General features: G+C 38.8%; 1 protein-coding gene across 4 annotated transcripts in view; it reads right to left on the bottom strand.

Moving 5' to 3' along the window:
• The window catches only part of SH3KBP1 (SH3 domain containing kinase binding protein 1), a 210,228-nt gene that overhangs the window by 146,642 nt on the left and 38,814 nt on the right, over positions 1-24,772 (bottom strand). Inside the window, exon 1 of one of the 4 annotated variants that reach the window (XM_053935587.1) lies at positions 12,194-12,238. The exons of the other annotated variants lie outside the window; for them this stretch is intronic. The gene's annotated coding sequence lies outside the window, so the exon portion shown is untranslated. Of the gene's footprint in view, positions 1-12,193; positions 12,239-24,772 lie in introns of those variants that run through there. 4 annotated transcript variants of the gene reach the window in all.

Below are 24,772 nucleotides of genomic sequence, written 5' to 3'. Positions count from 1 at the left end.
AAACAGTATCATTTTAATCCCAAATCAACTAAAAGACTCCTTTAGGAAAGTCATTAACCACTCTAGACAATGGCTGTGGTGGGCATGTCCCAGAATTCATGGGAGTGGTGGCCTGGGAACAGATACCTCTGAAAAGGAAACAGAGCTGACCATACATTATACTACACTAAAAAAGTATAAAAGACAAAGATATCACTTTCAATCCCAATATAAAACTGTGAGGAAACAAGGTCCATTGAGGATGTTCTGCTAGAGGAGGAGGAAGACAAATACAGAGCAAGCAAACAGCAAACATTAGATCCAAGGATCTGGCAAGCAGCTTGAAATCCACAACTGAAAGGAAACCCCACGCAGGGCTGGAGAGGTGCAACACAGCTGTTCTCACTACTACAGGCAGGAGGAAATGCAGAAAAGAGAGAGGTGAGCAGTGTCTGCACCAGTGCACCTGCTAGTGATGAGAGCTGTAGCAAGTACCCATTTAGAGAAATGAACCTCATACATTCCTATAACAGGGTCTCCATTTAGCTCTCACTCATTTAAAGAGAACAAGCCAATCCTACATTTGGTCACTTTTCATCCATCTTCTATCCCTCTGTCAACTAAGTGCCGCACGGTCAGTGACTACTGCACTGAATTTTACAGGTATTTACATTACAGTATACAGTATTTACAGGTATTTTCAACACATATTTCATTATCTACCATCAATACTAACACAAAATTTAAGTTGGCACAGACTACAAGGCACGAGGAAAGAGTTTGTTTGCTTTGGACTTAATTTTTTCTGAAGTACCGTACAGGGTGTGACCAATGGCAAGAGTTACATGAGTCCACTGAGCAGCTGAAGTACTGGGAAAGAACCTTCACCTATAACGGGGGGAGGCAAGTAACTAGTCTGGTCAAACATATTTGATAATCACTAGTTAATCTGCTAAAGCCAGATATTCTAGCAGCTACAAGAAGCTCCTAAACCAACAACTTAAACATGCTGAGTCCTGAAAAATAATGTTTATCTTTCCTACTTAATGTTTTTTTAACAAAATCACTTGCTTCCTCATCTAAATAAGCTTTATCTCACATTCACTGTCGCCAAACCCACACAAATAAACATTGAATAACTGGAAAAAAGTCATTTAAAAAGGCAAAAAGGAAGCTTGAATATAATAAGGACCATGCTGGCCAAGTACTGGTCAATTCCATATTTCCTATATTTTAAATATTTATTAAATGCACACACAGATCAAAATAAATGGTCTGGTCTCCATTTATTTATACAGCTACACAAATCTTTAAAAAGAACCAACCACACCTTAACATTAACACCATTGACAGTTTAATAGGAAGTAATTTATTTGTCATTTAGAAAACAAAGGTTGGAGACACAGGTAATCAAAACAAGTATTTCAGCTTCCTTTCTCCCTTTTTATCCCACAGTACAACATTTTGCTCTCCCAGCTTCTCCTTTACCTCATAACACTGCCTTCAGTATGACAGTTTCACAGATCAGGGATGAAAAATAAAGCAGTTTGGTTTTCAATAACATGAAATTCCCTCTCATACTTCCAAATTTTTTTATTCAAATCTATTCACAAGACTTATACATGCAGTTCTCAGGGAAATCCTATGTATTTACTTATTTGTCTTAGTTTATCTCTTAAGTTCTTCTTACTCAGAGTTTAAATTTCAAAAGTAATTTTCTATACAGAGATGCTGCTGAGGTCAGAAAATAAGACTCTTTCATTTAGTTGCTCAGGTTTCCTGGTCACGTCAAAATATTTACCCAAATTTCTGAAGTGCACAAGGAAAACTGGATCAGCATACTATTCCTTTTTCACAAAGTCACAACTCAGACCTTGTCTTTGGATATTTATTTTCATTCAATCAAAATCTGGGGCAGCTAGCCACAAACTACATTTTTCAACTAAGCATTGTAAAAACATTGCTAACCCTGAATTCAGTAAGAATCTTTGGCCAAATACTATTACCAGCAAAATTTACAGTATTTTTAAAACAACGGAAAAATTCTATTAAATAACAAGAATTATCATGACTACTTGCATTCTTAATTCACACACACACATCTCATACACAGTGAGGTTAACAGAAAAAAAAAAACAGAGAAAATTAGAATTAATCTCCACAGCTTATTTCTAAAAATAATTAACTTTTGAAGTACCCTCTGGAGGACACAGCTAAATTTTACTACCACTCTCTTCTCAAATCATGTTTTTAAATGTATTTCCTCATTTTAACAATATGAGATGTCCAAAAGAAAAGATGGCCTGAAGACTATTTTGAACCAAATTCTTTTCCACACTCTGCTATTCTACAGTGAATAGTATTTTAGGACATTATTTTGTGTAAATGAATACCAAACCTGTTCAGTGTCTTTAACAAAAAATCTAAATTGCCATAGAATATGTAAAATCCTTTTGATAATGTATAAGGCAAGAGTGTAGTCAATTGACACTCATTTATACTGTTTAATTTTGTAAGCTTTATTTCATAAATCTAATATTATCCAGTTAAGTGGACGCTTAATGCAATTATTTTAAAAAGAACACTCTGTTTTGATTCCATTCCCCAGTCACTGCTTAAAGAGGTGTCTGTTGGATACATTAGAAACATATCATCATCACCAGCAGAAATTCTGCCCAAATGGATTGCAAGAGAAAACTAGCATATCTAGCTGATTCACGACACTTATGGAAGGTGCCCAGATTTTTTCACATCTTCTTGAAAAAGCTATCCCATTTAAATGGTACTAAACATGGACGTATTTATTTAGATTTTAACATGTTTAACTCAATTTCATGCTTGTGTGATCCAGTCTGAAGCAGAAGTAGCAACACTGACATCATGAGCATCACCTGTAACTCTGCCCAGGCAGTGACAAGAGCCAGCACCTCACTGAAGGAGTTGAGAAGCCTTCGGTTTGTAGGGCAGAGAGGAATCATTCAACAGGGTTTAACAGTACAAGAAGAACTGCTTGGTGGCTCTCATCCTGTCACTTTACACATGAAAAGCCAGCCTTATATATTTGTAAGGACTTTCATAGCAGAAAAGTGTATTAGACATGACTTTCTGTTCTTCAGAGGAAGAAAACTCAGAGTTGCACTATCCAGATGTCAGAGAAAGCAACAACACAAAACCCAAGTGCACCTGTTTCTGACCACACACAGATGTCTCTCTGCCTGTTGCAGTGATATCACCATTGTAATAATCTGAACTCATTATCTTTATTACCTTTTATGATGCATGTATTTCCTGCTTAAACACCGAATCTCAGGAGGGCAAGCACTAAAACCACCACTACAGACTGTCAAGAAAAAATAAGCCTCCAAAACTGAAATACAGTTTGAAGATGCAAGTTTTATTCACCATATAACTGTATCATGCTGATGATCATTTCTAAAGCAGCTTTTTATTACAAACAGCTGGAAATTAAAACTGAAAAATATTAGAACCAGCCCCAAAGCCTGTACACAATCAAACTTTATTTTCTGTCTATCACATTTGCTTGGGGACAGAGGAAAAGCCAACTGTAAAACTCTTAGTGCTAGATACTCTAAAGGGAGTGAAATCAGCTCTGCTAACAGAACAGCCATCAAAGCCTGTAAGGTTTTAGTTAAGATGTAAAAAAAATCAAGGAATCCTCAAAATGGGGGTGGGATAGCACACAGGCATGAAGATAAATGAGGGGGAAAAGGAAACTTAGCAACATGTAGTGCAGATAAAGAACCCTTCAGCATCAATGTATTCCTGCCTTCCCACATAGCACTCAGACTTCCACCCTCAGAAACTGTAGAGGGTAGTCAGTAAGAACATAAAACCAATCCTGTTTGTTTTTAAAAGGAAGCACATATGCTGAATTAGAACCAAGACCTACTGAAAATGTCTGAGACTGGGAAGAAATACTCTAAACACCACAACATTTGTACAAAGTAGTATTCATCTTTTATCCAACGAAGTCCAGTCAGCTTTTTTCCTGGTGTCTTGAGGTACTGTTGTAAATTCATAGCTAGAGTAACCATGCAAGAAAGCTTCCAGAGAAGCAGGGGATTGGGACAGGCTGCAAAACAGCCTCTCTGAATTTCCTTAGACTACAGCAGAGTCCTGTAAACACCCTTTATTATAACAGTTCCTTTATAGCCTGTAAGTATGCATTAAATAATGGGAGGCTGAGCTGTTGAAAGGAGGAAAAAAATACAAATTCTACTATTACAGATGTCTACAATAATATACTTACAGCTCCTGCTAACAAGTTTCACCCTATTTTATGTGGTACTGGAGAAGAAATAGAGTTTGTCACCAAAACTCAGTATTTCTATAACAACCAAGACTTAAAAGAAGAGGGAAAGTGGGGAACTCAAGAACTGAAAAATGAACTGGACACTTTGAACTGGGTATTAATAATCCAGCAGGTAGGGCATCAGCTCCAGTCAAAGATCTGGCTGTGGAAAGCAAAACTCTCTCCCTTGAAAATCAAGTCAGTCCATGGATTAAGCTGCTAAATACAAAACATGTCCGAATAGAGCCAGAAGTCTGGCAAACCAGGCACTGGGTCTAGAATAGCAGGAACACATAAATCAGCAGGCACTGTTAGTCTAAAACCCAGTGTATTGTTTACAAAACTCAAAGGTGAAGGGAGGGATTTGCAGATTACTTTTTCCTAATATAGATGGGTAAATTTAAAAAAAACTATATAAGAGACAAATTGCTTAGTAAGGACAAACTATAAACTGTTCCACATCTACATCTGCCAAGTTACTTTCCTGAGATCCCTGTTCATCAGAGACAGCACTTACAGCACTGCATGACAGCAGCAAGTTAAAGTTAGCACCTATATTTTCTTGTAAAAAAAGGTTAGCATCTGCAGCTTTGTACATATGGATTAGTAATGGTAAATACATGAAAGCTTAACTCCATTACAGCACAGTACTGCAATGAGCAGGAGTGGCATATTCACAGTGTTTCTCTCCTAGGGTTAGACATGGGATAGTCTCAATCTGATTTGTAGATCATTTCTGTAAGATATTACTTGAGAAAACAAACTTGAGAAAAAAAAAGGTACAGGGAGTTAAGAAGTACAGTGAACTGCATAGATTACTTCCTAGTAGACCAAGTACCAAGACACCTATTCAGTAAACTTTTACCTGTTTTTACTTTTATGTGCACATTTCTTCTTTCAGCATATATTGCACACCTAGTCACAATTGGTTACCTTCCCTTGAAGAAGGTATGATGTTACCCTGTCCTTCTCCTGCAGTGTATGGAGTGTAACCACTGCTATAGTTTTGGTTTGCCCTTCAGTTTTTCAAGGTAAAAAACTAAATGCAACTCAGCCACCTCCTCTGTCACATTTAAATTATAAGTGACAACTTAGTTGGAAGACCTAATTTAAGAAAGAAAACAGGCGATTTGAATAAGGCAGAGGAGGTTGGCCTTTCTTTTCTCAAAAATTCACAGTGATTTTTCCTGAGTGAAAGAGATCAAGTTAGGAGTCACCAACATTACATTACAAGCCAATTTTCATACAAATAAATGGAAGAAATATATTTATCAACTCAAAAAATGCGATTACAGGCTATAATCAAGAGCAAGATGGGCACTGGAAGTAGATACTCAAAGTATTTCTATATTCAAAGCATCAAGCCCAGAGCTGGCAGGTTGTATGCAGCATCATACAGAAAACAAAAATGGTTTAATGGCAGTTTTATTCTCCCATTTTGAGAAGTAACAAGAAACACAATATTGAAGGGTTAATTCAGAAGAGCCTGCCCTTCTCAGCTGTCGATTATTGCTAAGGGCTGGGAAAAGGGCACTGGACAAGACACACCAGGACTACAGCATCTCCTTCATTTCAAAGTGTAACCTCTGTCTACATGCAGGGAGGATGTACTTCCACCAACATGCACTGATTTGAGGCAAGCAGCCTGTGCTTTCTTTGGTTACATGCAGAAGACCCAAGTCTTGCAGTCCTATTACATTATTTCCCTAATGCAACCCTTATGCAAAAATGTAGTGATTATCTGAATATTTTCAGTTCTTTTGCCACAGCCTTTTAAAAGCTGGGTCAACCCTCTGCTTTGCTAAGTGAGCTTGAAAGAGGTGAGAACTAAAATCACCATGTTATATGGAAGAGATACAATACCTTCCTTTACACATAGAAAGGAACTTCAATTGGCACAAGAAAGGAAAACAAACATGCATTTTTAATCAAAAGTTTTGAATTTAGATTTAAATAGCTGATACGTTTTCCAGCTGCTTAAGCAACACAACAGATGACATGCAAGCCATAAACCAGGACATACATTTTTAAGCTTCCTTTCAAAATCTGCCGACTAATTTCTTATTCCATCATGCCAAAGCTCTTAAAGCATACATATAGAAGTCAATGGGAGAGCCCTGCCCTTCTCTCTTCCACAAGGTACTGATTGGTATGTTCCTCTATGCCCAAACAGAGCCATATGTCTAAAGTAGGAATCTCTGTACTTTATTGGCTGCAATATGGAGGAAGCAATACTCCAAAAGCCCTTCTGCTGGTCTTCAAGGTATCCATAAGACCCAGCTATTCATGCAAAAAGCTTGCATGAGTAGGCTAGGCTTTGTCCACTCAGGCGTTTCTGGAGGGTTTTTTAAAAGTCTTTATTACTAAGTATGGAGGTTTAGATTCCACATAGCAAAAAAATTCTAAATCCACTCGGAAATACACCCTAAGCTTTCCTATTGCACTAGCAGTGGAGCTGCAGAGACAATCAAACTGCTAACACAGACCCAGGAACCCAAACCTACAGCTTAAAAAATGTGCTGAATTGGTGAAAGGCTGCCAGACACCCGGGATCATTGTGAGCTGCCACGGTTACTAACTGGGGTTTATCTCTGCAGGCTCTAAACACCACCATTTACAGAACCAGCTATATAGTTAATTAGTTACAGAGAAAGGAAAAACTTGTGTGGCAGAAGAGGAATGTCACATGGACAGTCATTTGCAGCTTAACCATATGGACTTTCCATAACCCTTTCAAAACAAGCATAGAAGATATCAAAGTCATGGCCCATCCTTTCAGTTCTTAAGATCTATTTCAGGATATTATCTCCAGTTTTTCCATCCCCAGACCCCCAGTTACTCTACTTCAAATAATTTCTGAGGCACAACAAGAGACATCTCACTGCCTTTACTTCACACTCCTGCCAGCACATCTGACAAATGCTTTAATAAAATTGAAAAGGAGGGGAGAGGGGGAGCTAAAACTAAAAATGGTTGAAGGTGGAGTTAAACAAAGTGAAGTAAGATCATCATATTATCAAGAAAGGCTCATGTAAAAATAACACAAGAAGAAATATCAAATATTTTAAAAGGTCAACCAACAGAAAATGCATTTCATCACTTATGTTCTTCACTATTAACTCATCACAGCTTTGACAAATCCTGCTCAGCTACATCACTTCTGAGACCTTTGCAGTTAACATTAGGCTGCCTCAGGACGGCCTCCTCCTCCTTTTAAATTATTTTCAGAAATACCATACAGTATGCCTAATAGGTGAATCACAGATTCTTTCTACATGCTCTCAAAGACAGGCAAATTAATTTTCTTCAGAGTAATCAATCTTAGTTAAGTAAATGGACAACTCCAAGTGTAATTTTCACATTTTTGGTAAAAACTATGAAAATAGATTTCTTAAGACTGGGTAAGATATCCATAAGTACGTTTCAAATGAGGAATAGAGCACCCTCTTCTTCAAAATAAAGAAAAAATAAAGTCCTTTTTTTTTTTTTTTAAGTGATACGAATGTGGTGCTTTGTGCCTAGACTACAAAATAAATGAGGAGAAATGATGCAGCTTAAGTAGTTTATCTCTTCCCTACTATATGTTCTGCACTATCACTGCTCCCATACAACCACAGCCACAAATTCTTCACTCAAAGCCTAGCAGGACAAAACCACACACACACACACTAGCACAGCTGACTGCTCCAAGAGCCTCACCCATCGATCGGGGGGCGGCACAGCTCCCCGCTGCCGCCGCTCCGGGCGCGCACCGGGATCTCTGCAGAGGCTCCGCGCCGGGGCTGCCACCTGGGCAAACGGCGGCAGGAATGGGAATGTGAGCGCAGGGCAGAAATGATGTTGTGAAACACTGATTCCACAGAGATACCAGCCTCCCTAACAAACTGTGAGCCTGCTAACAAACTGGTTTCTGGCCCAACAAACTCCTGCCTTTTGCACAGACAGCCCCTTCCAAATTCCAGTGAGAGTAGAAGCAAAGTTTTAGTAAAGGTGAGTAGCGTGTGTGTTGTGTTCACATTAGCTGCTTCTTTCTTCATGTTAGCTTTGCCTTTGTCATATGAATCTGAACATATTAGAAAAGGATAATAAATAACTAAAAATAACAGAAAAAACCACCTCACCTGTCCTTCCAGCAGCACCAGAGAGTCCATAGAATAAGGAACAAGGGTACATTGTAATTCTTTCAGTTACATGTACATAACACAACTTGATATTGCTGTTTTGCAACTTACAAAAGTTACAGATTGTTTTATTTTTAAATACACTGTAAATGTCCCTCTACCTAGTAGTATACAGTAGAATTACCCTGCTAGGTCATAGCATCAGTCTATTCCACTCTAAGATGTAGTGCTGACACAGTTATCTTGGGTTTGTTTGGTTTTTTTTCCAATTGAAGTGGCAAGCTAAGATATCGTATGGATAAAAAGGATTTTTCCTAAGTCTGCCTCCTTAGTAAGATGCTTCAACAGATCGCACCTCAGCTGAGCTATGGCAAGAGTGACTCCTCTCCCTCCCAGACCCAGATTCTCCATTCCCTATGCTGAGCAATCTGTGGAGGAGTTTACATACCCTGTATTAAATGGTAAAATATGGTGACACAGGCCATTGAAGAAGGACTAAAGAAACATGGGGGATTTAGACCTCTTTTGTCTCAGAACCAGACTGGGGGGGAGGGGAACTGCAGGAGATGACAAACATTCCCAGGCTCCTGAGAGAAATTTTAAGAACATGGAAACAACAATAATGTGTATTTTCATGACCAGTAAGAGAGCAACCAGATTGTGAAACAGCCCTGAAGCACTTTGTTATAGTGATTCAGACTTATTCACCAGCTCAAGGGAAAAACAAGCATCCTATCACCACCAGCAAAGACCAATCACTTCCCAGCTCCTCACCCCAAACAGTTTGCACCATTTTGTTCTAATAACATGCAGAGGTTTTCAGAGGGAGCCAATTCCAAGTCCAACTGAAGGATCCAGCAGTGACAATTCTGGTTGAATGAACACACCCCTCAGGACCTTGCTATTGCCAGGTCAGACAGCATGTCAGCTAGAGAGGAAAAGGATATTAAAAATAAAAATATCCCAATCATTTCCCAAGAGGAAGCCCTCATAATAAAAAGGCTTAGAGTGATCCCTAAGTCCCCTTTCCACAGCACTTGTTGTGATGTGCTCAGTAGATGAATCCTTATATTAGACTCTACACTTGTGAGAAATAAAAAAAGATTCACAATACTGTCAAAAGTGGAAAGAAATATTTCAAATGTGCAACCAAGTATGTTTACTTTTTATTACCTTTACCAATCTTTAACACAAACAATTTTGGTTTTATTTGAAATTAAAACTATTTTGATTCATAACAGAGAACAGCTACCAGAGCATACAAAAATTCCTGATTTTAGTTTTCAGTGCTTTTTCTACTATGCATAACATCTTTAAACTGTCTGCACCAAGGAATAAATTCAAGCAGGATATTTGAAATGCACTTACTTCCCTCATGAGCTGTGTGCTTCTAAATCTATTTAGTGGGCTCTGGAGCAGTAGAGATTTTGTAAGGGTGGCTCGGTACTATCCCTGCCAAGCAATGAGCAGATATTAGATATTTCAGTCAATACTGTATCTATTTGTTGCCTCAGGAGATTTTTTTTTTCTTGTGACATATAAGGAAATACACTCTGCTCTTTTGTGATTCTTTTTTCTTCCAGGAAAAAAAAAAAAAAAAAAAAAAAATGTAACCCAGCACTAACAACATTTGCATTTCAATCTGGAGCCCTCGTATTCAAGAGCTAACATTTTACTACATACATGATGCTGCACAAACTGGGGATAAAAATCTACATTATGAACAGGACAAGCAGTATAATATTTTCAGGAAATAAAATTTTAATTCACATCAGCCAACTGTACAAATATAAGATGAATCAAATGTAGGGCAAATAATTATTAATCAAATACATGGTACTCTTTGACACATGGATACAAATCATACATAGAGGTAAGTATGCCTCTCACTAATAATAAGTTTTATACCAGATAAATAAAATTTTCAGCTAAAACTTCAATTTATCTTTAATTGTTCGTCAATATTTATTTCAAGCATCTTGGATGAAAACAAGGCTATAATATTTGGCTGAGGTAGCAGTTAAAATTTTATGGCTTTTTAATAGCTCAAATTAAAAATAGGGAAATGTTTATTTTGTACAAAAAAACATACTTTCTTTGGTTCTGATTTACTTAAAGTTATGCTTTAAGTTACAAGTTCAACAACAAAACTGACCTACTTTTGTCCTCTTGAAAATGTAACTTACGCTATACAAATTTCACAGGAACCCTGTAGCACTCTCCGTTATTGCAAATAATTTCCTATTATAAAACTGTATTTATCTAGGTATTATCTTGACAATTCTTTTTAAAAACTATATTACAAAATATTTGCTATTTTAAAAAAGAAATGTCAGGATCTCATTCTTTTATTTCTAACAAGAACCTGCTTCTGAGGGTAGGGGTAGGAAGCTTAGGACAATGTAGCTTTAACTATCCTAAAATCCTAAACTTTTGAAAAGCACAAGTTTTAACATGTCATACCTTTAAATATTACCATGGGTAATATTTATACAAGGAATATGTATCCACATAAAAAAAAATCTCTCAAATATGGTAAAATATAATTATTTCAAAATTAAAAAAACCCAACTGACAGATTTAGCAATAGTTGTTAGGATCTCCATGGATTTCATTGTCACTCACTACTGCCACACATGCTGGGATGCTCGAGTGTACTCACTGAAGGCTGTGAGCAGGAGGGCAGAAATCCCCTCTCACGACAGCCCCAGGTGCAGAAATTGGCTCCAAGCCCAAGCCCTGTGCTCCCAACACCCCCTGGCAGTGCCACAGCCAGAGAAAATCACCAAAGATCATCCTGGAGGAGCAAAAGTACTGGGGAAGGAAGAGCATTTATATTGAAATAAGGACCAGGATCAAAACCTTGTTGGGGAAGCAAACAAGGGTGAAGCAGAGCTAATTCAATGGGATAACCTGAGATGAAAAATAGGGAGAGGGAAAGGAAACACAGAGCCAGGGGAAAGAGGAGGAGGCCTGGCATGGCTGGAAAAAATATTACAAGCTTAAGAAATCCCAGAGGTGGCAGCAAGGGACGAGCAGTCATACCTGACAAGGAAGGGAACATATGGGAAGGGCAGCAGCTCAAGAGTAGAAAGAGCCAGGAGGAAGTGAAACCAGATAAGGAGTCTGAATGAGAAAACTGAACAGGCTGAAGTAAGGCAGGAGCCTTGTAAAAAATTGTCTACTGCCATGTAAGTAAGTCGGTACCAAGGCTTTCCTGAAGTGCTGCACACAGCTCTGCAGTAAAGGACTAACCACACTTACAGGCAAAGCAAATTGTTCCTTTCCAAATCAGTGGAAAGGACACTTGAAAGGGGAAATCAAAAGAGCTTGGCCTGTTTGATACATTGAAAATATGTGTTATTTTCTAAAAATACATCAGAGGGGAAGGAATAGTAAAATAACAGGAAGAGGAGAAACTTTTTAATCAGAAATACAAGTCATGAGAATAAATGAGCTAAGATCTCCCAGGAATAATTTTATGCTAAACAACTGAGGAAGTTATTTGTAGCTGGGTTTTTTGGTGGTTGTTTTTTGCTTGGTTGGGGTTTGGTTTTTTAAATCATAAGATAGGTATCTTCAATAACATCTAAAAAGAAGAAAAATAATGTGGTTTTTTTTAGATGCACAAAGCCCTCAAAGCCATGTCAAGCTAACAAGCCAAAACCCTCCCTCTAAAAAAAAAAATCCCTCCACCAAGACCTTTCAATCTTTCAGAGTGGAACTTGCTGTGCTGACGAAATGAGCTCTCAGAGCTGTGCAAGAGCAGGAGAATACTCACCCGGAGGCTCTGCCCAAGGGGGTTCTAAGCTGGGGCTGCCTTTTTTCTCCCCTCCCAAACAGCACCAGAGCTTGTAACGTGCTCCACTCAAAAATCACACGTGGTTCTGCTCTCTGCCAGCTTTACTTTTAGCCTCTTAATTTCCAATGGCTACAGCCAAAAGCAGGGAGCTAGCAAAACATGGTTTACTGAGGCCAGCACACAAAGGCAGCTTTTTGTTTTGTTTTGTTTTGAAGCTCTGTACTCTGTCTGACTTTGAAATGTCTGTAATGCTTTTCTGACCTCTGTGTACAACTCCTCCAAGCTGAAGGAAAGCAGCATGAAAGGAATTACTTTTGCAATATAGAAATGTATTCTAATGAAAGACTTGTAAACTGTAACAGCAGTTCTGGGTCTATTCTGGGATACAGTGTAAGTCAAATGTAACACACATGCACATCATCTACCTTGACAAAAGGCTTTGTTCTGTTTTTAACTGCTATTTAATCAGCATCCCACTCACATTTAGAGTAGATCTACTCATACTTAAGGGTGAAGCCCTGTTTCCATTAGATTAAATAGGAATTATAGTATTGAGTGGAGACCGGAATTTTACTCCAGACAAAACATTTACCCTGGAACTACAGAATGCAGTAGTTAAATTGTTTAATCTTTCCATTCAGGAGAAAAAACAGTACAATATACCACAACTGAAAACATTTCATTTTTACTTAACCAAAGTGATTCTAAAACAACTAGACTTCCCTTAAGCAAAATTATCTAGAAATTAACTACAAAAAATTAATCTCATTGTTGCTATGAGGAAAAAGACACACTGGCCCCACAACAGAGAACTCAAAAAAACAACTGGTTAATTGTATGTTTCATTCAGTAGTTCCTGGGCACACTTTAGTGGAAAAAGGCACAAAGCCATTTCACTGTTAAGTCTGGCATTTTGTAGGTAGGATAGCAATGAATACTTTAGTTTGCATACTAAAAAAGGTTACTTTCAAAAGGTCTTTTTTATAGGACCTCTAATAAATATTTAAATGTGAGTAAAATCTCCAGCTAATCCATCTCCCAACACAAGCAGACTCCAGGCCAACCACATATCTATAATCCTTTTTGCCCTAACTCTTGACACCCAGGATATTTTTTGTTATTTATGTGTTAAAAAAAAAAAAAAAAAAAAAAAAAAAAAAAAAAAAAAAAAAAAAAAAAAAAAAAAAAAAAACCTTCCTGTTAAAGTCACATTGTTTACAGATGTCCTGCAAACACAAACAAAGGGCTTCAGCTCTATCATACCCACACCTCAGAGGTTCTGTTCAAAACTGATTATTCCTTTCTTTCTCCTGCTAAGAGAATTCTGAAAGCATGACCCACTTTTAACCAGTTGTTTTGCCCACCTGCACATACAGGCACAGTGACAGAGGCTACCCCAAACTCATACCTTTGCCATAGGACAATATTACCTTTCCCATATCTTGAAACCCTTCCCATACATCACACTCCCCACTCTTCCACAAAGGCTGACAGTGGGACAATGCAGGAGGCCAAGAGCACACAGAAAGACACCCTCTCTCACAGGACAGCTTCCACCCCTGGCATCAGCACTCTGAAACCAGATCAGCACCAGCAATGGAAGTGCCTGAGTAAGAATATCCTATCACAGTGAAAGGACTGCTTAGAGTCCTCCAAACATTCCAAATGAGACAAAATCCTTTAAAAGGCACCAAAAGATCCTATGCCCCAGCAAGAATTCTTTGGCATCTACTGTCTGTTTCTCTATCCTCACTTTCTGAAAGCCATTCCTATGCTAAAAGACACGGCTGACAAAAATCATCCTTGGTTGTTGGCTTCCTCCACACCTTTTTTGTTTTAGAGCATTATTTCCCAGCTGTTGCAGCATACCATAGCCCAGGTGTTAGTATAGTTTCTTGTCTTCAAAAATGTGAAACACCACCCCCCCAAAAAAAATTTTTAAAAATCACCAAAAAAAAAACAAAAAAAAACAAAAAAACCAAACCAAAAAGCCAACCCAGATGGAATTCAGATGATCAAATGTTACAAAATGCCCAGTAAATGCTGAGAAATAATGCACTCAAACTTATTATCAAGACATGCTTCCCCATATCAATAAAATTGCTTTGATTTTTTTACATTATGACTAGAAAAAATAGAAAGCATGCCTTTCTAAAAAGTACCGTTCAGTTTAAAACACAGCTGAAAGCTTCAAATCTAATTGTAGATTTATCCTTGGTCTGCATTACCTCCTAACTGCTGTGCTGCTTTTTAAGAAACTATGAAAATATGTACCATGTAGGTAAATTAATAACAGAAAATTAAAAAATCACAGTATATTACATTCAGATCCTGTGAGAATCAGAGTTTTCTTTCTTGTGCAGGTATTTGCTATAACACAAAGCAGTATTCAACCATTCCATCTATTCTGTGATAAACATAAGGTTGCATTTTCATGTTCTCACTGTGGGTTTGATTCAAACTGCTCTGTGTTCAGAGCTGATGGCAGCTCACTGAGCACGAGCTCTCTGCAGGTAACCACTCCGAGCTGGCTGTTGCTCAATGGAGTGGTTTCTCTAGAGCAAAAGAGGGAGAGGGAGGAGGAAGTGAGAAAGGGAAGAAGCAAAGACAAAGACCTCTCACGGGTGGTAAATGTAAAGATAACGCTCTCAGAAAGTTTCTTCAAACTTCTGAAGCAATCTGAAGAAACTTTAGTGTATCCAGAAGTGCTGAGCTGAGGGGCCAAGTAACCATGGCAGGCAGTGCTCAGCAGCATCCCACCAGGGCCACCATAAAGCAAAGCCCAGCAGGCCCGGGTCATAACTTCAAGTAAGGCAACAGGAGGACAAGAACACTCCAGGCACACTTACTCTCTGCCTACCACCACTGTTGCAGCACTGTATCTTTGAGAACACTGCCCTGGACACATAGATGCAGGCAGGCAGCACCTACAGCTGGCAGGATCCAAGCCATGTCCATTTAAATACTGAAATCCAGGTTAGATTTCCTGTGCCAACACTTAGACAGCTTTCTGGAACCCCTGAGACCTTCAAATCACCCCACTGCAACTAGTTCCCTATCCTATCAATCTTAAATGCATATTATTTCCCTAATGCCAGGGAGAAAAGGTACTGCTCTCGCAGGAACCTCGTTCATTAGCTGTAAATTATAGTGATTACAAAAGGCTAGTCAAGGAGTCTCATTCATACCAACCACACAGCATGGATGATCATTTTACAGAGATGCTTGTACAGCTTAAGCTGTTGTGTTCATTTCAGTATGTGAAGTGGTTAGTGTACAGCAATAGTAAAACCAGGCAAAGGCGTTTCTGACAGGAAATTTCACCCCAAAGATCAGCTGTCACAAGTATGGTTCTATAACAGTTAGAGATGTCATATTCTTTCAGGATTTCTTGAGGTATCTACAGATTACCCTTCTCTATCCTCTTGCTTCCACCATGGCAGACTTTAGACAGAACTGGCATTAAAAGCCAGCCAACAGGCAAGACTATGATTTCTACTTTTATCTTCCATGTTTTTATCATTTGTTTGAATCTTTAGTATCTCTTTATCCACCTTCTTGTTGAAAGATTTGTAGTTTGTTGGATTTGCATTTAGAGAAAAACAGTGAATAATACAAAGAAATCTCTTGGCTTCCTTCACACCAAGGGATGAGGTCATAGGGCTGTTGACAATTATTTTAAAACAATCAGCCTTTCATTCAGTGATGTGATTGTGCACATTCACACAGCTTGATGAAATACAGGCTTGCTCCTATCTAGAGCCTCAGGATTGCAGCCATGATATCAAGTAGTAGTTTTCCAGGGCTGAAAACATTTTCTAACAATTTCACAGATCAAAAAGACACTATCTTCCTTAGTACTTAATCCCCAAACTTGAACCATTATTTCCCAGCCCTAAAAATGTGGCTTTTATGCTCTAAAAATGTGGCTTTTAACAGATGATTCATTAAAAATATAATTTTTTCTAAATTATTTTCATTGATGGTAAACTTCAGAACTCTCATTTCTACGAGACTGCCTCTCCAGGTGCCTTTCCATTGCTCCCCTTTAGTCTCAGGAGCTCAGCCATCAGCTACAGTGACTTTCTGTGGCATGGCAGAGGGAGGGAGAGAGGAGGATGATTCATTTGTGTCTCCAACCAGATCTCTGAAGAGGAGCTTGAGCTTGAACATGAGCAAGAGAACAGTCATTTTAAAAACAAGAAACATTCAACTCTGACTCTCAGCTGCTACTTGGTAGTCAAAAAAAAAAAAAAAAAAGAAGTGGCAAACAAAAGTAACTGTCTGAGCTCCCCGAACAGAGATTAAAGCAGCCATGTTGGGGTAGAAGTTGTGCCAAAATTGTTTGAGGTGTCCAAGATCCTGAAAGGACTATATCTACACAAGGAGTTAATAACACATCTTACACCTAGATTTTGGCATGGTCTCTGACACACCTGTCAAAGGAAGGTTTAGGAATAGCTGAAGACTTGCATATGTTTGCCATTTCTGTGCAACCCCAACAGTCCAAAGGAAGGAAGAGGCAAACAGTTGACCTCCAGGGTTTGTGATGTTTCTCAATTAGTAAGGGCAATTTCAAAAACAGTAGAAGTAGCACAAAATCTCCAAAACAGTGCATTTCAAGATGTTTTCTTCACAGCCAGTTTTAAGGAGGAAACGAGGAAAAGTAAATCCATAATACTGCATGCTAATTGCTAGTAATTTTTCATGTTCTACCAAATCAGAAGGGAGAGGATACTCTACTTCACTGATCCCTTCTAATTAGTGCATTATGATCCACAGGCTTCTCCATCAGCATCTCGTCTTCCTTTGTCTCAGTGATAAGAAACTTCATACCTGGTTTCTCATGTGTTAAAGTTGTCATCAAAGACATGACCTGAAACTACAGCTTCCAGTTTTAGGACAGTGCCATAGTGCACAAGCACACAAATTTTCTTTATAATTCAGTTTGAATTTTTGGACTGGAAATGTAACCTTTTCAAAAGTCTGAATGCCAGCAACTGCTCCCCAGGCCTGACAAAGCAGTGCCCACTAGAGAATCTGTTCCTCCAGTACCATTGGTGGCCAGATTCCTCAGAGTGCAGGTGCAAAAAAGATCCTGTGGCTCCACACAAGAAGGAGCCCTGGAAAGTGCTGACACAGGCTCCCAGACACAGCCCAGTGCCCAGCACCTCCCACAGTGATCAGGAACAGGACCACAAGTGAGGCTGCTAAGCCTGGGTTTGGAACAAATTTCCAGGCACCCTCTGGAGACCTGGAACACATTCAGACTCAAAAAAGTGCAAGGGTAACTTGCTGCCATTTTGCAAAGGGGATAAACTTCATAAAAACAAACACTTTTTTAATAACTACAAAAATTCAGGTTCACTGTTAAAAACAACAGAAAACCACATTCCTGCTTTGTACCCATGCTGCGTTACTGCTAATACAGACAGATACTTCCTCTGAAAAAAAAACCAACTGCTCTGGCACCTGAGAAGGATTTTGTTCAAGAAATATAATAAATCCCTAGTGTCACTGCAAAGATTAGAAAGCCCATTCCAGAAAGTGTAAAAATTAAAAAAAATTAAGATAATGATACACTGTTATATGTTTAAAAATTCTAACAACATTTCAAGAATTAATGAAAAAGGTTTTCCTAACACTTTCACTCATTTCTTTTAACATTGGTAAGAAAAATCCGTGCAACATAAGACAATATAAATCCATTGAGACAAACATTCCCTGAGGTATGTACTGCATAATAGCTGTAGTGGAAGCTATGCCAGTAACTAATTAAACTTATGCCTCAGGCTTTAGTGATGTCAATCCATCTATTCCAAATTTATTCTGTTTTTAAAGAGCAAGTAGATAATTTTCTCCATAAATTCTATAATTCCTTAAAAATTAAAAATTCATTATTAAGATCTTTTAAAGTAGAAATACACTGTGAAAAAAAATGTGTTTGATATGATAGGCTATCATATTTTAATAAACATGGTAAAATGCCCTTGTGAATCAGGTGGTCAGCTCATCCAGGAATGTGGAAACTCCTTTCTTCCTGACAAAAAATGAATGGCTACAGAAAGGAGCTTTGCTCTTGGCAAAGATAGCCTCCTACAGAAAACCAGGTGCGCATCCAAGATGCCAATTTTCACACTATATGATGACTCTTACCTCAAGAGTCATCATATAGTTTTCTTTACATTGAGGCATTTTTGGGCTGTAAAAGGTTGGGTTATTTATGACAGTAAACTACAACAATAGTCACTCTTCCAATTTCAGCAGAATGGCTATAAAACTATGTAGCAATAGCTCCTGCAATAAACTTTTGCAGCCTTTAGCTCACCCTTGTTGCTTCTGTCAGCATCTTCTCATGAAAAGAGGACAGTTATGTCAGTTCTTCCTGTGGTTCTTGTTACAAGGTTTGCAAGAAGGCAGCAAAATTATGACAATACCTCTTCTTTTTAATTGCATCAGAATTCAGATTCAGTGTCTTCATAGCTATTGGTAAATTCCAATTTATGCAATTCTGCTTTAAAGGGCAAAATAACTTCCATATTAAGCAGAAGTTCTAGTTCATCCTCAAGCTTCACAAAGCTAACAGAGCCCTCTGATCACACTTCTTGCATAATCATTTTAGGGACACTAGGTTCACACAAACATGTTGTTATTTGAATCAGTCATGTACTACCAAAAAGAAAAAAAAATGTATACATGAAGCTCAAATCAGAAACATATTGTCTTTAGCTGGCTTTGCTTTTGGCATGCTACTCTGAAAACACAACTAAACATTACTTCTCCTTGCATCAGATCATGCTTGAATTTATGCAAACATTGTGTAATTGGTCCAACTTCACAAAAAATGAAACTGCTGTTTGCCATCTGCACTGGTAGTGTTGTACTGCACAACATTAAGCTTCATTTAATATTGTTTGTGCTCAAAGTATCCCCAAACACTGTTGATGAGACTGGTTAAATGCTGGTGTCAGAGAAGCCACAACAGCAGCCATTAAAGAGCTAACAGAAGTTCAGAGTGCATGTTCTTCTTGCAGGTTCAGCCCTATTTTACTGTGAGCAAATATTAAAGGTGTCACTAAGTTTTACAGGCAAAGGGACATAAAAGCATGAACAATTTTAAATAATGTGGTCATTAATTGGATATTAACCAGGTATTCAGGAGAAAGAAAGGTTCATGCAGGTGTTCAGTTCTTAACATGCTGAGTACTTCCAGCCCTAAGGCCTGAAGTTATTATAATTAGCTGCAGAATGAAGACGTGCTGAGCTGCTCTAGCAGAAATTCATCAGCATGAACAAGAACTGCCTCTCATACATTCCAGGGGTACTGTTTGCAGAGATCTCAAACACAAGAAATCACAGCTGACTCTGATATTTAGATGCAGCCAAAAAAGATGGTCTAAATACCACTTGCCACAAAGAGGAAAAGAGAATTCAGAATGACACTCAGCCTCTGCAAAGGTAATAGATGCAAGGGCTACCTTCTGCCACCTCTCCTTAATACAACAAAGCAGATCTACCTGATTCAACTTCTAAGATTTTATCCTTAGACAATAAGAATTTTTCTTATTAATATCATTTAAAAGAGTGAGATTTCAAGGAAGAAAAAGACAATAAATCAGCTCCGTAGGGGTGTAATTTTAAGTGACAACATTGGTCTGTGCAGTTTGCAGTTTTTTACACTTCTACTTAGAGACTGTGAAAAAACTCAGAGTATGGTTTGGAGATAGATAAGACACACACACATGTACAGAATTATATATTAAAATATTCAAACAACAGTGTCAATTGAAGAATATGCACTTTATGATTAGCAATAGGCAGTGCAATGCAAAGGGAGCCATAAATTAGACTACATGAGCTTTGGATCAAATCCATGAAGGTAACACTGCAAATCACCAATCAGAAAAGATTTCATAAAACAAAGCTATGTAAAGTAACTGCTGGTGAGTACCTATCAAAAGTGAACCCCTAAAAACAAAAAGAAAATCAGAGAAATTGATTTTGATTACCAGTTTACTGCAGTTTTAAAGGAGGTTAACTGGGGGGAATCAATATAAAGTCACCATGGCACATTTGAAAACACCACAAGATAAAAATTTATTACAAACACAGATGTCTGTCTTTGCCAGTACACAGTGTCACAGGATTTTTAAATCCAAGAACTCATCACTGCTTCTATTAAACTTTGATAATCTCAGTACAAATAGAGTGAGGGTCCTACGGGGTGGCTCCCAAGAGCACTCTGCTCCACCTCAGGGCTCCAGTTCTTAACTTTCCATGCATTCCATCAACTTTTACTTGTCTTTATACCAAGCCTCTGTGAATCAGGTGTAGTAGAGATGGTTTACAGACAGTGTGTATGGTCTGCAGAGAAAGCCATGGGGGCATGCTTAGTAGCAGGGTGATAACTGAGGAAGAAAATGGAAGAAAAAACACCTAAAAAAAAGAAAAACACACAACCCAAAAGACCCAAACCAAATAACCCAAAAGGAAACACAGCAGAGCTGGTATGCTGCACTTGAACATTACTCTACATTTCCTCCAGTGCACTTTCATCTTACTGTTGTCTGAGGTTTTTTTAACTACATTTACATTTTTCAACACACTACCCTGGGTCACAGTGCCCTATTCAAGCCTTTTAACCCCAACCCACAACTTCACTCCCTTTCAATCACCCTTCTTAAATTCAGACCTTGTTAGCAATTCAACAGATGCTTTTACTCTGGACACTGTTCTTTTCCATCCTTTTATTTCTTTATTTTTATCTGTTTTAACAGTGGTCACCAGTTTTAACTCTTCAGAACAGCAAACATGCCCAGCCATTACAATCTTCTCCCTTAACTGCTCTATCATAATTTCACTGTTCCTCCATTTTCCTAAATTAAGCCTAATGTCAACCTAGTACCAGTTTCTCACAAGTTTGTCCTAGAGAGGCAAATATTCTATTTCTAAATGTAATCTAGATAATTTTCTATCCTGGCTGGCCTTTGCCAAGTGTTACTGCAAGATTTTGTGCTTTTTGTACTTCTCTCACACAACTACAGTGTGTTTAGAACATGCCTGCTGAAAATAATTTTTGCTTCAAGACAGAATGGGCTGCTCAAATACCCTGTTCTGAAAACATCCTGTTCATACAAAGCTTCTGTCTTAGCAGAGCCCTCCATGAATGACAGAAGAGGAATGTGATTCATTTGGCAGCTAAATTATTTAAATAGTTCCACAGTGGCATATAAAGCCCCATATGCATCACAACTTTTTTTTCCACATTAATTTTTCTTTTCCTTTTCACTCAATAATTTTTTCTCTGAATTATTAAATCCTTCTTTCCCCCTTTCATACAGTTTGGGAATTCTATGGCTGTAAGAATTCATAAGAGAAGGTTATAATTAGCAGTAAAAGAAAGGGTTGTAGGGAAAAATGGCTCTATGGAAATGTGAAATGGAGGCTATTTCAGGTAAGTGAAAAACCCAACACTCATTCCACGTGTAACTTCTTCAACAAAACTCATCCCAGTCAGCATCCTGCTTTACCAGATAGCACACAGGTGGCTCTTTGGCTGACAGATGGAAGTCCACAAATTAACACACACTCTTACCCACAGGCAAGCTAGTAAAAAGCAATTTTGGAGAAAGGGCCAAACTGTATGTGTAGCAGCTAAGAAGAGAAAAGCAATCCTGATGGCATGAAAAAATTCAAACCAATCATTAGTGTACAAAAAAACCCCAATCTTATCATGAGATGAGTTTCAGAGACAGTTATAGCAATTCTGAGTAGCTAGAGAAAGATATTAAAAATTCCTGTGATTTTCAGAAGACCACACAGACTTTGCTTCTCTCATAGTTTTGAGTCCATTTGACAAATACAGGCCCATGAATTGCTTCACAGGTTACTGAAAATGAGAGAAAAAATATTAAATGGATAATGGATGAGTCAAACTCAGTATAGAGTGCAATACTGAGTGCAATACTGAATTGCACTCAGTATAGAGTGCAATTACAAGTTTAATCTTGGTTACAATGTATCACTCTTTATCAGGTAGTGTCTGTCCAGCATGTGCTGTAAAATAAAACACAGAGAAGTGCTGTTTGTACTCTCAGGAGAACAAAAGCCTACCTTACCACACTTTCTGGGGCACAGAAAAGACCTTACAAGGACAAAGAGCAAAAAGGATTGATGAAATACCATGGGGGAAAAAAACCCCAAAAAAATGTCTTAACTCGCAAGACGAGGAGAAAGTATAAAGGAACATTTCTAACCACGAGAACAAAGAGATTCTCAAGCAGCATTTGCTGGGCACAGCAACAACAAATCTTCATAAATGTGAAATATGGAGCCTACAAGAGTAAGGGAATGATCTAAGAGACATTTTCCAAATTCATCCCATGCCCTTGTTCTCTCATTCCTACACCAACCCATACATACACACTTACACACATGTTAAGCAGTTACCTCTACCCCTCAACTCTCTGAGTAATTTGAAGATATTCAGAATAACATCTTCATTAATATTCTGATATTTTTTTTCCTTTGTTTGCAAGTTTTCTCAGCAGTTATCTTTAACCACTCTTCTCCCCCTAGACTATTTTATATCAGACAATTCCTGATTTTGTATTGCTGCCTTTCACAGAATATGGATACTCTCTGTGGATGCCTACTTTCATGAAGGGTTACTTATGACTTATAATAAATTAACAATTCACCTCTTCACAGTTAAAGGTCACTTCATAAATTGTGGCATATGGGAGAAATAATGAGGGAGGAAAAGGGATGCACATAAAAGTATAGCCTGAAGAAAGCTAGGTTTTGTAAAAAAAATGAACTAGAGGCCCAGTCCATTCAGCCCATTCAAATGCTTTAAGAATCAAAATTTCATAATGTTACTAAAACCTCCTTCTTCATTCTTGGCATAAGTGCATGTGTGTGTGTAGGCATATCTTTAATTGCAGTGTGAAAAATGTTGCTCATTGAAAGAAAAAGTATGTAGTTATAATTAGAAGCAGAAACTATAACCGACATAACTTGATAATACAGAAAAGGCATTGCTTACTCTCAAGATAGAGCCTCTAGGTGTCTTGTACTTCTACCAACTCTCCTGTTTACTACTCCATACTAGAGTGATCCCTATTGAGCCAAAGTACTGTGATCCAACTAATTGCTTTTACAGGCTGACAGAATGGCCAAGGCAGGAAGGCAGCTCTGCAGATTGCTTAGTCCAACCCACTGGCTCAGAGCAGGGTCAGTGAGAGCAGGATACTGAAGGCTGTGTTCAGCTGGCTGTTAATTACATTCAAGGATGAAGGCTCCACAATATCCTTGGACAACCTGTTCCAGTGTTTGGCCAACCTCAAACATTTTCTCTTATGTTTAAAAGATTTTCCTCTATGTCAATTCATACCCACTGTCTCTCCTCCTTCCACTGTATACTGCCAGGAGGACTCTGGCTCCACTTTCTGTACACCAACACATCACGTACTCAGACACTTAATAAGATCAGCTGGAGCCTTCTCTTCTCCAGACTGAACAGTCCCATCTCTTTCAGACTCTCCCCAGATGTCACAGACTCCAATCCCTCAACCACCTTCATGGCCCTGCACAGGACTCACTCCGCTCTCTCCCTCTCTCTCTTGTACCTGAGAACCCAGAACTGGACACACAACTCCAGAGGTGCCTCAGCAGAAAGGAGAAGGGGAGAAGGATCCTCCTGCTCACAGCACTCTGCCTAGAACAGCCCAGGGAGCCAGCAGCTGCCCCGGCCACAAGCACACGCTGCTGCCTCATGCTCTGCTTCATGTCCACCAGGATCCCTGGGCCCTTCTCCACAAAGATGCTTCCCAGACACCCAGGCACAGCCTGTACTCGTGCCTGGGCTTATTCCTCTCCAGCTGCAGCACCTGCTCATCAGCATCCTGTCAGCCCATTTCTCCAGCCTCCTGAGGCCTCTAGACATGGCAGCACGACCCTCTGCGGAGTCAAACACTTGCCAGTTCTGCAGCACCTGCCAGCTGGCTCAGACTCCTCTCTGCCCTGTCCTCCTGCTCATTGCTGCAGACATTGAGCAGCATCAGCCCCATTTCCCACCCCTGAGGCACCACTGCCAGTGACCAGCCTGCAGCTGCAGCTCCTGCTGCCCTTTGAGTCGGGCGTTTCAGACACTTTTTTCCACTCACCTGTACCGCACCTCATCACTTTGTCAAGTTATAGGAGACAGTGACAAAAGCTTTGCTGAAGTCAACATAAACAACATTCACTCCACCAAGTCAGTGATCTTATGGTAGAAGACTAACAGATTGTTCAGACATGACTTCCCTTTCATAAATCCACACTGACTGCTCCCACCACCTTCTTGTCCTTCATATGTTTGGAAATGGCCTCTAGGAGGTAAACATGAAACTTGAGTTCCTCAAATTCTTCTTCTTTTCCTTCTTGAAAAGATGATAGACTTCTGCTTTCTGCTATTCCCCAGGAGTCTTCCCCAAGGTTCTTTCTGAGAAAATAAATTTTCTGTCTTAATTTAGTCTCCTCTGAGATTTTCTTCTGGATGAGGCATCATAGCAGATC

The sequence above is a fragment of the Vidua chalybeata genome, chromosome 2, assembly GCF_026979565.1.
Source record: "Vidua chalybeata isolate OUT-0048 chromosome 2, bVidCha1 merged haplotype, whole genome shotgun sequence".
In the NCBI taxonomy this organism is placed as follows: Eukaryota; Metazoa; Chordata; class Aves; order Passeriformes; family Viduidae; genus Vidua; species Vidua chalybeata.
This window is presented reverse-complemented; position numbering and strand designations above follow the sequence as displayed.